Here is a 15,520-nt window from a genome sequence, read left to right as displayed (position 1 = left end):
TGGTCGGGGGGGGGAGTACCTACCAAGGTCGGGGGGTGACAGAGCATGACGTATTTAGGGAACAGGAAGCAACTTAGCATGGCTATAGCACATAGCACAATAGAGTAATACGAGGCTACAAATGTTAGCAAGGATAGTGTATGTTGTTGTAAGGATATAAGTGGACTTTCAGGGGACGCACACTTCCAGAAAACTCATGCTCTCTGAAATGTGGAAAATATTCAGGGTTGGAGGTGGAGAAATGAATGAGGGGATTTTTGCATTAACTTAGCCAAAAGAGCGAGAAAATGTGGAAAGAACAGGTAAATGCAATCTACAGGAAACTTGCTTCTGCTAGCACGGACACTGCTGTATCAAACTGAACTTCAGCATCTCCACATCCCTGCTTAGCAACGTAAAGTTGAACTTTCAACTTCTCATAGCCTTTCAAGCTTTTCATTCAAGCATTGTAATTGCTGAAATAGCTATTGTTAAGAAATTTCATGGAAGACTAGCATTGCTGTTTTTATTTGAACAGGGCCTATCACTAGAATTGGCCGAAAAGAAATATTTGCTGGGTAAATTAATCAGCTTTTTTTAAAAAAATGCTGTATTTATAATATACATTTAGTGATAATAAATATCTATTATATGTTTTTGCAACTTCTCTTTATCTTCCAAGGTAAATACTAGCCTTAAGCAAGAATAAAATCATGAAACAATATTAAAAATTAATTCATCCCCTGGTGGCTAGAATGATATTCCAGTAATGAATTTAAAAGATCTCTAAAGAACTGCTTAAAATTAAAAATTAAAATAAAATATTCTTGTAAATGCTATTTGTATGAGTCTTAGTACTTGAGAATGTCTTCTCTTTATTTTTTGAAATAAGGTAGTTGAGCATGATTTGTACTATAAGATACTATAAAAATTTTCAGTTTGAAATACTGTGCTTAGCATAAATACTATATTGGCCTTTTAAAACATGTTGATGTTATTTATTAAATTATTAAATTTTTGTATGAATTGGCTGCTTTTCAAGTGAAGAAATTGCTCTAGTTTTCATAAGTGTTCAAAATAGAGCTACTATAAACATTGCTATAAACACTATAAATGCTCATCCCAAATTTATAAAAAAAATGGAATGAATACAATTGGGGAAATAAAATATTTAAATGTGTTTCGTATTTGATAGTAGCAAAGACCTTTCAACAAACACACTTGTAAATTTGACCTGGATCGTTGACCTCTTTTGACTGAATCTGCCCCATCAAGTTATTACTCTTTCCCAAATCCCAAAGGGAATGAATGATATATCGAGGGCTCTTGTAGAAGAATAAATTCACGTGAGCCTTGGTAAGTTCCTGGTACCACTTTTAGCTGTAGCTAGCCTGTGATGGCACGTAGCTCCATTTCAGTTTAGTGCTCAAACGTTTGAGGTGGGTATCGTACTTTCATCCACATGTTGTCTCTCTCAAGCTTATTATGGCTCATCTTATCGTGTTCAGAGATTCCTAAGGTCACCGGGGAGCATGTCTGCTCCTCAGGAAGTTCTTCTCCCTGCGTTTTACTATCATAATGTACGGGTGAGACATACTCTCCGCATATGCACAAAGAGAAGACCATTTATTTTTCTTGATGTTATTTTTTCCCCGTGTTTCTTTCCCAGTGAAATTTATGTCTTAAATAGTTAATCCTGGGAGTACTAACTCCTCATTTTTTCAGCTCTTGATAATTTTAGTTTTTTCCTATGTATTCTGTCACCTACGCTGTTACCTAAAATACTCAGTTGACATGAATAGTATCAACCACAAACAATATGAAGTGCTCAATTAAAATAATACTGACCTCTTTCAAAAATATATATGTAATACAAAATTATGACCACCATTTAATGTGTTTTAGGAAAGAAAATAGTCAGCTTGAAAATTCTCCACTCTAAATGACACACATATACACATATATATGCATGAAGAATACAGTAAAGTAATAATTTATTCCAGATCTTCCAGAGAAAACTTTTATGCATTAGTAAGTTAAAACATTTGCTTACAATTTACACCTTCACAATGAACAAAGTCATCATTTCTCTTCCTTTAAAAATGAAGTCTTTAGGTCTCATTAGATGGTCCGTGTAGACCAGGAACACGGTGGGCTTAAATAAGCTCCTTGCATTTTTTCCCAACAGCTTTCTTTACAGTGGAGTTCAGTTCAGGATTGAAATTCCTGGCAATAGCTTTACAAGTAAACTGGAAAACAAACTCTGTAGAACCTGCATGATAAATGGATAGGCCAGAAGTAGTTGAAAAGTATTATATTGCTCAGTAACAAACTTAGCAGCTTACTTCAAAATCCATTTATTAGCTAAAAGTTCTGTGGGTCAGAAGTCTAAGTACATCTCTTAATCCCCGTCCCCTTTGAAAAAGATTGATCCCCCTACTTCCTTTTATCTATCTTTATTTTGTTCTTTATTCATAATTTGAGTTAAACGGAGGAAGTTGGAGGGAGAGGAGGAAAGGAAACTGAAAAAGGAATTAAGGTGAGTTATGTACATACACCAACCCCACACAAGGGATGGAAACATTTTTTGCTACTGCAAACATAGAGTAATAAAAATTTGAAAACCACTATGAACATAATTTCAGGATTTATGTCCCATGTAGAATTCATTCAAAATGCTTTCTTGAAGGAAATGCTTTCTCTTTATTATCTATCTTTCTCTATTTGCATGTTCCTGTCCCTTTTACTGTGAAATCTGGACAATACTAGATTGGGCTTCCCCTCTGGAGGTTTATTTAATCAACACTGGATTTCAGGTAGCTTATGAAAAAATACCAGTTAGAAAAAATATAAAGCTAGCTTAGAGAGTACTAAAGAATAATAAATGTTAATTAAAAAAATAGAAAACTAGAAAGCCCATTGACAGCATGGCAGGTTCTCTGCCCAGGGCCCCTTGCACTGAAGTCCAGGTATTGACCGGACTGTACTCTCATATGAAGCTGAGTGCATTTCAGAATTAGAATTCAATGGTTTCTTATGGTTATAGCACTGAGACCCCTGTTTCCTTGCTTAGTGTTAGCTGAGGAACACTCGGTTCCCAAAGGCCAAGCATATTGTTGGCAAAGAGCACCCACTATCTCCACAACCAGCAGCACAGAGTACTCCTCCATGTTGATCTCTTTTGATTCAAATCTCTTTGATCTCCATCCCCCTCTTTCTCTCTCTTACCCTCCCCTCCTTCTATCTGACCTCTGCCCCACATTCGAAGGACTCCTGTGAGTGAGGAGGTCAACCCTTCCCAGAAACTATATTATCTGAAGGTCAGTGGATTTCACTCTATATCAGAAAAATCCTTTTCATTGCAACTGCAGCTCATTGATGTTTTCCCGAATAACTGGTAGACAAGGCATATATAAAAAGACTGAAATCTGCGGAATTCTCTCAGAATTCTAGCCCTCACAAGCAGCAAGTGGACTGAAAAGGTAGTTGAACAGAAAATAGATAAGAAATATACAAGTGGTAAAGGTAATAAATTATTGTTTGCATATCAAATTCCTCCCAACTGCTTATGTTTTTGACAATGGCATAACTGAAGAGTAAGCAGAGGATTACAGAGCTGCAAAAGGATAGAGAGGATTGAGAAGAAGAACACTGAGTTTGTAAGATCTCTCTCTCTCTCTCTCTCTCTCTCTCTCTCCCCCTTGCCCCCCATCTCTCACATCTCTGCCAAAAGGCAGTGTGCTCAGGGGTTCTCTAAAGTCCTACCATGCTCAGGGAGTTTTGTGGTGCTTGCTTTGGAAAACAGCTGCATAGCTGAAGCTCTGGATGGTGACTTAGTAACAGATTCTGTGGGAACACAAATGATTAAGACGTGGAACTTAATAGCACAAATTTTGAGTGCTTCAAACAGAGCTTGAGCAGGCGGAAAAATGGATCTGTCATTCTGATAATCAGCAATAACCAATTCAATTTGGGCTGACAGAGATTATCAGGGATATGGTTCAATGACTGCCCTATTACATATGATCAGATACTTCTTATTCAGTAAAGAAAAATCATGAAACAGATTGTATCTAAAGGAAGGCAATCCAAATGGTGTACTGAAGGGAGATTCCAAATTGTTGGTATCTCATAGGTTAAGGATCTTGGATATTTGGCATAGATTTACACATATTTTAATAAGATGAATGCTGTTTTTTGTTTTAAAACCACCATGGGATCTTATTTTTCCATAGCATGAATGACAATAGCAATGTGGATTAAATTGTAATTTATGAAGTTTACCAGGTTGAGATAAGTGAGCCTGCACTTAATTAAGAAATTAAATTAATTATTAAGGGGAAATCACGGCCCTTGTATATTTTATTAATCTTCTCAAAATGGGAAAATGGGACCCATGGGATTTGGATGCGATGTGAATTCATCATGGGAGGTGCTGATGGAGTGACACCCTTTTCACCAGGTTGCAGCTGTTCAGCCATCACTGAGGTTTTCTGAGTGGAAGCTCCTAGCTGATACTGAGGAAATAAAACAGAGCAAGAGGACAGTCTCAGACTGCACTTGTTAGATCATTGTTTAATTGAGAAAAGAAGTGGCTGGCGGGTGGGATAGCATGGTAAGACAAACCTGCTGTGGGACACCTCAAATGCCTGGTATAAGAACGCCTCGGTGCACATATGTCTTTCTCTGGCACAGTGAGTACTGACTTTTCTCCCTCTCCTCAAGTAGGGAAACATCAGCAAAGCCAAAACTGTGGTCTGGTAATTTTAATGAGTAGCCATTTCATTTCACTTGAATCTGTGAATTCCAATTTTTCTATTTGATTCAACTTTTTAACATCCAAGTTCTTCTGGACCTTAAACTGATCCTGAATCATTGCTTTTGCCATGGCAAATTGTGGCTATAACAAATGCTATAAGCCAACTGCCAAGGGTTGGGAGAGCATTATAAGGCTGTGGTGAGAAGAGATATAGGAAGGAGGCATATCCTGATGGTGTGTGGTGTAGTTTCAAAGGGACCTGGTGTATACATGAGGAAGAATATTGTTGTTCTGAAAACATATATGTATTTGATAGACCAGACATAAAATCTGATAGTACCTCACAGAACGGCAGTATTGAAACAGCCATCCCAGTTGTACTAAACCGATCTTGCACCTGAATAATTTTTTTCTTTAGTGTATCCAGAGTTGATAAGAGAGTATGCCTGCAAAAAAATACAATGGCCTGCATTTGTTTCAAAAAGAAATATAGCTATCCAGACAGAATGGGACAGGAAGCCAGGAAACCTTGAAGTATTATTTTCCCAAGAGTTGCTTAGTAACTAAGGAAAAAAGCAAAGGGATATATCTGCAGAGTGGTGCATTCCACAGCTAGGGTGCACCACGCTTGGATTGTCAAAGTATCCGTCTGTATTCAACACAAAGATACCAGCCTGACAAGTAACCCAAATCTCTGGCTTGAGTTTATCAGGACGTTTCTTTTCCTAGACCATTACTGAAGATCCAAATATGAATTTGTCTTTTCTCTTTCCTCTCATCCATCACTATTATATTTTACCTCTGAAGAGGCATATCACCTCCTTTTATTGAGTTATCCTTCCTTCCGGATGATTAATATCATTGATTAAGCTCCAGCGACCTCCTACCAATCGATCCTAACTATGAATGATAGACACACTTATAGAAACTAGATAAGTTGATGGCCACATTCTCTCGGTCACACACTTACAATACCTCCCATGTACATTGTACTATTGTCTTCCAAGTTCTGACTCTGACATTATGATCATTTTAGCTGCAGCATAAATTATATGGCCCACAGTGCAACCTGAATTTCTAACAATATTTCTGGTCACGTATTCATGAAACATGAAGCAAATATCTCTTGCCAGATAGTGCTCTCTCTCCTCAGGGGCCCAACCATCCCCACACTAGACACCCAGTTACTAAGAGAGGATGATAACTAACTGCCCCCAGGCAGCTTCTGAACAGGACTCCTCCCAGCTTGGGTCACCTCCTGCTGTATTTTGGCCCATCCTCTGCACAGGCTGACCTTTTCCTTGTTTAGGAAAGCAATGTGATGGGAGGTGTTAGAGAGACTGAAGTTAGATGCAGCTTTAGCTTTGTACTCTGAACACTGGAACCTCACTGACTGTGTGAGAGATTTGTTATAGAAATTAACATGGCACACAGTAGGCATCCAAGAAATAGCTTAAGAAATTGATCGATTACCCCTCACCTTGATGTTCTACTTCATTCTTCAGGTAGTATTAGAGTCCACGACTACCTTACAAAACACCTTTACAACATAAAGAAGTGAAATATGCCCTTTTTAGTGGTGAGGAAGAAATCCAAAACTTGTCCTAAAAATATGTATGGTATATCTTTTTAAGAAACCAAATGTCTGTATGCTATGAATATTAAATGAGAATCATGAGGCCATTTCCAAGGAAGAAAACTTATTTCCTCTATGTTTGTTATAACCCTCAGTGCAGTTAAGCTTGTTGTGGAGAAAGAAAAAAAATATTTTAAAGGTAAAAAAACATATGAATAAAATAAAAACAAATAAAAAACATCTAGCCCAATATTTTGCATATTGCTTTCAGGCATTTATCTCTATAACAAATACTTAGAGCTAGTTTTTATGTATTTCATGTGTACTGCCCCGGGAAATGCCTGTGTGTGTGTGTGTGTGTGTGTGTGTGTGTGTGTGCATGTGTGCGTGTGCACGCGCCCGCACGTGTGTGTGTGTGTGTGTGTCTTTAACTTCAAAGCAGGACCAGAGGACATTAAGTCACAGTGGTGCCATGGGCCTTGCACTGATGATGAAGCCAAGGGGAGGAACAGGATGAGGGAGGGACACTAGTTTATGAAACAATGGACATAAAATTCAAGTACAGGAGGAAAATGAAACAAAGTAAACCAGAGTTTGATTCTCTCTCTCATTTTTGTAGTTCCAATCTATTTATTGACCGAAGCTGGTGACTGACAAAGGCTGGCATGTATATAATGTGTTGGAACAGACGCCTCCGGGTTCTGATAACCCACTGAATGGTATTGATCATTCCTCAGACTTTCACAGAGTCTTTCCTTTGAATAAATAAGCTGAAATATTCTTAACTATTTATTTTCCCATCCACCCAAAAGGGTTGCTTCTGAGTTAGAGTTTTTATTCTACCTTTAGAACTAAAGAATATTTTATATGCTGAAGCAAATAACCCTTCTCACTGTTCTGTATTCTGCATGCTGAATGAATTAATTTATCTTGTATTGTCTTTCTGCTAATTGTTAAATAGAACAGTTGATATATTCTGTTAAAATTTTTTGTTTTTATATTCTCATTTTTCATAGCTTTGTTTAGACAATATTAAAAATTGACTTTTCTCATATATATGTTATTTCTGTTCTATTTATTTTTGTCTATGCCATACACTGATTTTTGATGCAGAAAAAGGAAAAGGAAGAATTTCAGTGGCTTCTCTATTTTCCAATCTAAGAAACAAAAGAGTGATTTATTCACAAAAATGAAGTGCACTTTGCGTAGAGGTGATCTGTAGCAGAGTGGACTTATTCAAATATAAAAAGAAAATGCACTAGAATTATGTAGTAAGTTATTCATTCTATTAAAATTACTAGCAAATCATAGTAATTAATAATAATCATAGTAATTACAAAAAGCCCATGAATGTCATATGAAATGTGTCCCTTTGTGCCTTCACTTGAGCTATTGAAGATGATCATACAGAGAATGATGCCTTTTTCCATAGGCAGCTAAGCGTGTACTACTCATGTAGGTATACAACAAAAGAAACAAAAGTGACGCTCCATCCATAAGTAAATTCTACAGAAATATTACTGTTTAAAAGGATATAGATTTTAACACAGGCTAAGGTACCTATACTTCTCAGTAGCCTGAGTAATAGTGTCAATAATTGTTTTAATCTATGCTGCTATAACAAAATGCCTTAGGTCAGGTAACTCACCAAGAAGAGATTATAGATCTGGAAGCCAGGAAGTCCAATATCAGTGTCCTGGTATTGCTGTCTTGTGAAGGCTTCTTTTTGGTTCCAAGATGGTGGGTGCCTTGTTTCTGTGATGTTCTATAGTAGAAAGCAGGAGGGCAAAGAGTTCTTCCTTCAAACTCCAGCCTTTTTTTAAAGCATTTTTTTTTTAAATGCTTGCCTAATTCAAGAGGACATAATTTAATCACATTCCAGAGGCTGTATCTCTTGCTAGCATTGCATTAGGGATTAAGTTTCAACATGAATTTTGGAAGGAACATCATCATTAATACCATGGCAATAATTAAACATTAATGAGCTGATAATCCAGCCAGAGGAATTATATCTAAGCTTGTAGAATAAATAAAAATATCCAAATAAACAGAAGATTGAAAGAAGTTATTGTTGTCTACTGATACTTTTGCGTAATTTCTGTCATTTTATAGCACTTTCTGGAGAAAGTAGATAATATTTCTTTTAATTTTGGATATATTCTAGGAGTCTTGGAAGTAATTTGATAGGCAGGCTGTATTTTTCTGTGAACTACTAGTGATTACATTTTTTAAAAAATCCAAAAACCTATATGTAGCCAAAGAGCTAAGTGTCTATTTCCCCAGCATATCCTCTGGGACTATTTACTGCCCATTCAAGGGAGATACACAAGCAAATCAGAGGCCTGGCTTAAGGAAGAATCTCTAGGGTCTGTGTTTATACCTTGGAATGATGTCTTCCTGAAGGATAGGAAAATGCTGAAGTTCAAGAAGACCAGTTTCCTGTGGAGATGATTCCCCTATGGAACTGGACTTGACTCAATTTGTCTAAGATGCCCACAGGGAAATAGGAGCACAGCCACACTACCTCCCTGGGGTGGCCAATCAAGGGCCTCCGATCACAGATCAATGATGGCTCATGCTCTCCTAATGAGTCCTGGGACTGGTTGTACAATTAGGGAAATCTTGGAAAAACTCAAGTTTAACTTATTTTACAGCTCATGAGCCATCTTACCACTGAACTAAATCCTCGGCCCTCCATGAACCATCTTTTCACAAATATATATGTAGCAACTTTCAAAGAAATAATTGAAATTTTTTACTGAAAGGAGCCACAATTTTTCCTACTGTATTTGCATAGTAGCATATTATTGGACTAGTTAAACATCTCCAAAGTGAGCTTTTATTTTAGTAAAGTTAAAGATGTTTCAATTCATTGTTCACATAGACTTCAGAGTATGTCTTTGAGACTGAAAGATTTATTGCTTGAAGTGATATTAATTTTCTGTTAAAAATGTGTGCATTATTAGATTGAAAGCTTATTTATTCAAAATAAAAAGTTAATCTCTAAGCTCAGTGTGGTTGGGAGTTATTTTCTAATGTGGACATAGAAGAGACCTCAATTCAACAACAATAAAATAAGAAATGTAACCTGAATATACCATAAGATGACTTTTGAGAAAAATTCCCACTCTCATCTGTAGAAGAAAACATGCTGTCATTAACAGCCCCGCTGCTCTCTTGAAAGCCTCTTTAAGAAATTCATTAATAATGAAGAGTAGTTGTTTTCCCAATTTAATTAGAGAAACATTTAAATACCCATTAACCACCATCAAATAGTAAATGTTGCAAACATGCAAATAGCACTTTGAGCAATCAGATTTTAGGTCTTTGACTGATAAGGCAAAGAAGTTGATATTCCTATTCTAAAATTTACCTGTTTCTCAGGAATCCCCTCATCACCTATCACTTCCAAAAGAAAAGGAGACATGCACCTTTCTTCTTTGAAACTGTTTTCATGTTAGGAAACACATGCTTGTAACTGGGAGTTAAGAGCTGCATTAGCTTTCCAGTCCTGTAACAAATATCAGAGTTAATCAATTTATAAAGAGAAAATAATCATTCTGGGTCACAGTCTGGAGCTCCACGGTCTGTTGGCCCCTTTGCCTTGGGGCTGTGGTGGTGCATGGTCCTGGCAGCTCACTGGGGCAGAGTGAAGCTGTTCATCTTAGCACCGGGGAGTGCAGAAGAGGAGAAAAGGGATGGTACCCCCCTCTCATCTTCAAGGCCCAGCCCCCACTGAATTAAGACTTCCCACTAGGGCCCATCTCTTAATGGCTCTCTATAGTACCAAGGCTGGGGACCATGTCTTTAATGGACCTTTAGGAGACACTTTGAATCCAAACAATGGCAGGGATCATATGTGCCCATAGACATATTTTTTATTTTCTTTCATATTGAAAGAAAGAGACATCTGAACTTTTATAACAGCATATACAATATTTACGGGAGTTATACCTATGGAGAGTAGTGGAAATATTACTGATCTGAACAATTGCTACATAATTGATGTTTTCTCATCACAGAATGATGGAATTTTAACTTTCTGATTTGTATCTCTCACTACCCAAAGAAGATATCTACATAAATATCTAAAACTGAAAGAGCAGTTAACAAAGGAGATGATAGAAAATCTTACCCAATCAGGGAACTCTTAGGTCAATGACAAAAGCTCTACTGCTTTACTTATAGGGAGAAAAGACACAGTTGTAATTTCAAAGAAGAAAAAATTAAGTGAAGTGTTACTGTGATTTTTTTGAAAGTCTGTTTTGGAAAACAAGATTTCTGAATTGTGTAAGTTTTGAACTGGAAAATCAGAAGCAGGTTGCATTTTTCAGTGCTTTCATTATGAGTATCTTATTAGTAATTTCAATAATCCAATTGACCAACAAAAACTTATAAAACGGACAGAAGGTTATAACCAGAAGGGAAGTGGGTAGATGCCTTTTGAAGTCTGGCCAAAGCTGTCCAAACCTTTCTGCCACAGCAAGCCTTCCCTCTTCCTTGCTACAAACAGCAGTGTGGCCAAGCATAAAGCTGTCCCTCAGAAAAGAGCTAATTATTTAATTAAAAGGAGAAGCTTCGTATGACTGCACCATTAACTTGATGATAGTTGAGTTAAACACAAGGCCAGATGCTTTTGTGTTTGTTGGTTGTATTTGATTTTCATGTGTTTGTTCATTGCCATGCCTAGCATTATTGGGCTGCTATAGTCGAGAAGATAAAATCCTTTAATACTCTATTTAGAACTACAGGAGACGAAGCTTGATCAATACTTTTTATGAATCTGTAAACTATTACAGCACAACATGTTCCCGAAGACTTTCTCCCGTGGTGACATGGCTATATTATTTTGGGGCCAGAGGCCTAAGCAATAGTGAAATCCTGCTGGAATTCATCTTCTACAGACCATAAAAGTGACAAGATTCCCAAAGATTTACATTTTTTATACTATAGATTAATCAATCTTGCAGGTGGAAAGAGAAAGATTTTGGTGTATGTGCTATAGACTATTCTTTCAGCCTGAGGAGAGTGTAAGAAATTAATTTCCCTTTCCACCAGAAGAGGATAGTGAGGGCACTTGTCTAGATCAGAGACAATGCAGTTAAAGTATCTGTTTGCCTTATGGTTTTTAATAGATTCTGACAATGATGTCAACAGTGTCATAAAGAAAGATGTCTGGAATGCATACATTTATGGAAAATAATTATTGGCAATAATAAGAGAACAGGCTCTTTTTTGCTGTTGCTGCTGTTAAATTCAAACTCAAGCACTGATTAAGAAACAGGTCCTTTTGGCATTGTTAAAAATTGCAGTATTTACTTCCAATGTTGCTCAAAATGTGAGTTTTCACTCAGATGATTTTAATCCCACAAACTGATCACAGAATTTATCAGTACAGAGACATCAAAATGAGTGTCCCTTGTTTTTAAGAGAAAGCTCTCAAACATTCCATATTCATCTCTAAAAATAGAATTATTTTTTCCAAGAACCTTATCAATTATTTATGCACAGTAGCAACTAAATTATTTTAATCTTTACTCTGGACAGTTCTGTAGCATGAAAATACCACCAATAATTTCAAAATGCCATTGAGTATTTTACAGACTAAGAATATTTTCTTAAAACGCTAACTCACCTGTTTCACCAATTTAAATGAGTTACCATTTCCTTACAAAGAGGATAATGGAGTCTTTAATTCTTAGGGTTGATTCACTAAAAAAGCTTTAAGCAAAATTTGGAAATCAAAACGTATGCAGCATTATCAGCCTTTTTCTTATTTCCATTTCTCTATGTCTTCCTTCCTTCCTTTCTTTCTTTTTTTGGCGGGGGCGTACCGGGGATCAAACTCAGGTCCTTGAGCTTGCAAGGCAGGCAGCAGAACCACTGAGCTAAATCCCTGGCCCTTTCCTTCCTTCCTTCCTTCCTTCCTTCCTTCCTTCCTTCCTTCCTTCCTTCCTTCCTTCCTTCCTTTCTTCCTTCCTTCTTTCTTTCTTTCCTTCTCTCCCTTAATTTTTTTTTTTTAATGGAGGAGGTGGGAGTTCCTGAGGACTGAACCCAAGACTTTCACCCTGAGCTCCATGCCCAGCTCTAACAGTCTCTCTAAATTTCAGAGTTGCCAGGCTGGACCTGAACTTAGGATCTTCCTGCTTCAGGCTCTCAAAGTGCTGGGATTACAGGTGTGTTCTGCTATGCTCGTCAATGATAAACTTTTAACATAGAAATTCCATTTCTAAAAATTTACTGTAGAGATGTACTCACACATATAGTTTCACATATGTGAAAACATTCATCCTTAAATTATTTAGAGAAGAGTTTTTGCAGTAATGAATGATGAAAAATTATCTAAATACCCAGTCTTTTAAGTAAATTCCTTAATCATGTTAGCTAGTGGCTAAAACTTGGATTACTGTATAACCAATATATAAGTGTCTTGATATGGAAAGATAAGCAAGGTATAGTTGGGTAAGAAAAGCATAGTAGAAAACGTTGTATATGTTATGTGTATAAAGAGGAGAAGAAGAGAGAATATCTATTTATATTAAATATAATCTCTGGAAAATATATTTGAAGCAATGAAGCTGCAGCAATTGTTACTAGTGAGGAGTGACATATAAAATAAGAATCTTAAGAGAGCAATAGAAGGAAACATTTCTTTTATCTCCCATTATAATTTATGTTCTGTTTGAACCATGTGAATATAATTAATGTTCAAAAATTCAACAAATAATTTACGGATAAAATATTTGAAGAAAAATAAATGTATATGATGGAGACCAGGATGCACTGGGTAAGACAGGACCCTGAACGTCCTGAAATAACCTGTGCAGATGCCTTCCGTGCCCTCTCCAAGCGCCTTGGCTTTACCACTTTGAGGTGAGCCTCCACAGATGCCAGCATCTGAGTACTTTGTTACCCTGTGCCATCATGGGGCAGGCAGAAAGACCTGGAGAATTCACGCTTCTGGCCCCCTAGAGAAGTCTCCAGCCACTCAATGGAGAAGGAGATGGGGTCCATCCTTGAGGATTCTGCCTTGAGCTGAAGGATAGAATGTAAAACTAAATAAGTGTTAGAAGGGCACTCTGTAGGGGAAGGAAGGATATATCATCCCAGCAGGGATATCTGTTCTGCTGAGATGCCTTCTTATAGCATTGGGGCAACAATGGAAAACAAGAAATAAAGTACAGATGCTGGGAATTTGCTTGGTATAATATTGAGTGTATGGTCAAAAGACCTAGAGAGCTTGCTGTGCTCAAACAAATGTTATATGAGATCAGAGATCCCACCAACGACTTATATATATTTAAAGGATATATATATCCTTTCTCTAGCAGGAAAGCTTTCACTAGTAGGGGAGACTAGAGTCATTTAGAAACTTGGAAGTAGGGCTGGGGATTTAGCTTAGTGGTTTGGCTGCCTGCTTCGTAAGTTCAATGAACCCAAATTTGATCCCCAGTACCTCCCTGAGAAAAGAAACTTGGTAGTAGTTGTTTGTCAGTAGTACATCCAGATAAAATATGGGGTGCAACATTTGGGACATATTTTGTGAAAAATATTATTGATTATTTATCTGAAATTCAAATTTAAGTGGATTTTTTTTATATGAGTTATGTCTTGCTTTTTGTTGAATTAGATGACTTTTTCCATAGACTAGTATTGATGACAAGAAATGTCAAAGTGGAAATGGGGCCCCTGGTGTTTCAGGAGATGGAAGGATTTCTGGGTAGCAGAGGTAAAGCAGAGGCACCTCACCTCACCATTGTAGGTACGAGGAATGGAACAATGGAAAGGGCAGTAGGGCTGACATGGGCACCGAACAATAGAGATCTTTAACAACAGTGACGAGATTACGGTATTCCTCAGGGCAAGAAAAATGAGCCTCCAACGATGTCCTGTTTAATGAGTATATCCAGAAACCATCATAGTGAGAGGTTTCAGCTACTGTACTGGAAAATTTTGATCCTTGCTCAGTTTCCAGACCTAGCTAGTTCTCAAACCAGTGTCCATTAGTTTAAAGGGTGGCCATGTTCTTTGAGGAAACTTCAGAAACATCACAGCAATCAGTAGAGAAAATTTTCATAACTTTTCCTTGAAGGGACCTGCTACCAGGCTCTGAGGGCCTGACCACAGGTAAAAGGAGATATTCAAATTCTTTTTTTTTCAAGTTTAAACACAAAATTTATGTTTCACATACACCTTCTGTGCACAGATTGAAGGTAATTTTATCAATATTTTTAATAATTGTACATATACAATAAAATTTCATCATATAGAATATTTCACTTCTTTTTGGGGCTGGACAGTTTTGGATGCTGGGATGTTTCCGATTCAGATTTTTGGATTAGGGATGTTTGACCTATACTGAGTTACACCTTGCAAAGCTTTCAATCTCTGTCCACCAGCTGCCGGAAATCCTGTTCCGGTGAACGCAGGTCCATCCCTTCCGCGTAGACATTATATCGCCATCAAAACGCCTGATCACACAGAAGCACCAGCCCTTCGCTAGCTTCAATTTTATTTTCAGGAGATTATTAGTAAAAGAAGACACTAAGTTTCCAGTGTGAACAGTTACCGTGGCTTTAGTTATAAACACAAGGGCACATTCAGAGGTGACATTATTTAAACTCTCATAAATTGAAGACTCTGCTTCTGTAACTTTTTAAACACTAAGAAATGCTTCCATAGTTTGGCGAATTCACAGAAACTATTCGGAAGCCCTACATTTCTGTCTTGAAAGAGTCTCAAAATTAAAAAGAAAAAAAATCTGTATTTAAAACTCATTTTCAGATTTCTACTGCCACTGATCCACTTCTCTGGAACTGCTCACACGAGATCCGAAATCTCCCTGCTGCTCTCACCCACCTATGTCATCCCCAGAGGGGTAGCTCCCCTGGCTCTCGATCTCTCCCAAAGACAGGATCTTGAAGGAAGCCAACGGCATGGAGCCCGGCTGAGTGGAGATCATCCCCGGAACCGCGTGACCGTCCACGTGTGGACGTGACTGTTGTCTGCACAGACTGACATTGATACAAATCCAGCAGCATTTGCACCCATTTTAAATTTTCTTCGGACAAAAGAACTAGATTTAAGGGGAGTGAGCATTAATGTTCTCAGGCATGAGGCCAAGTTCTATGGAATATTCAAGTTCTTTAGGACTCAGACTCAGCGTTTAAAGGAACAGGTGCCAGGAGTCCTAATGCACCACCAGG

General features: G+C 37.5%; 1 long non-coding RNA gene across 1 annotated transcript; it reads right to left on the bottom strand.

Moving 5' to 3' along the window:
• Positions 1 to 8,008: 8,008 nt before the first annotated feature.
• Positions 8,009 to 15,235, bottom strand: LOC104875781. The gene is made up of 3 exons (XR_784174.1): positions 15,174 to 15,235; positions 9,688 to 9,825; positions 8,009 to 8,079 (listed from the first exon to the last, which is right to left on the bottom strand). It is a non-coding gene; the product is annotated as an uncharacterized LOC104875781 (long non-coding RNA).
• Between the last annotated feature and the right edge of the window lie 285 nt (positions 15,236 to 15,520).

The sequence above is a fragment of the Fukomys damarensis genome, unplaced genomic scaffold, assembly GCF_012274545.1.
Source record: "Fukomys damarensis isolate Sample0158 unplaced genomic scaffold, DMR_v1.0_HiC HiC_scaffold_30, whole genome shotgun sequence".
In the NCBI taxonomy this organism is placed as follows: Eukaryota; Metazoa; Chordata; class Mammalia; order Rodentia; family Bathyergidae; genus Fukomys; species Fukomys damarensis.
The sequence above is the reverse complement of the archived record's forward strand: the minus strand, read 5'-3'. Positions and strand labels throughout refer to the sequence as shown.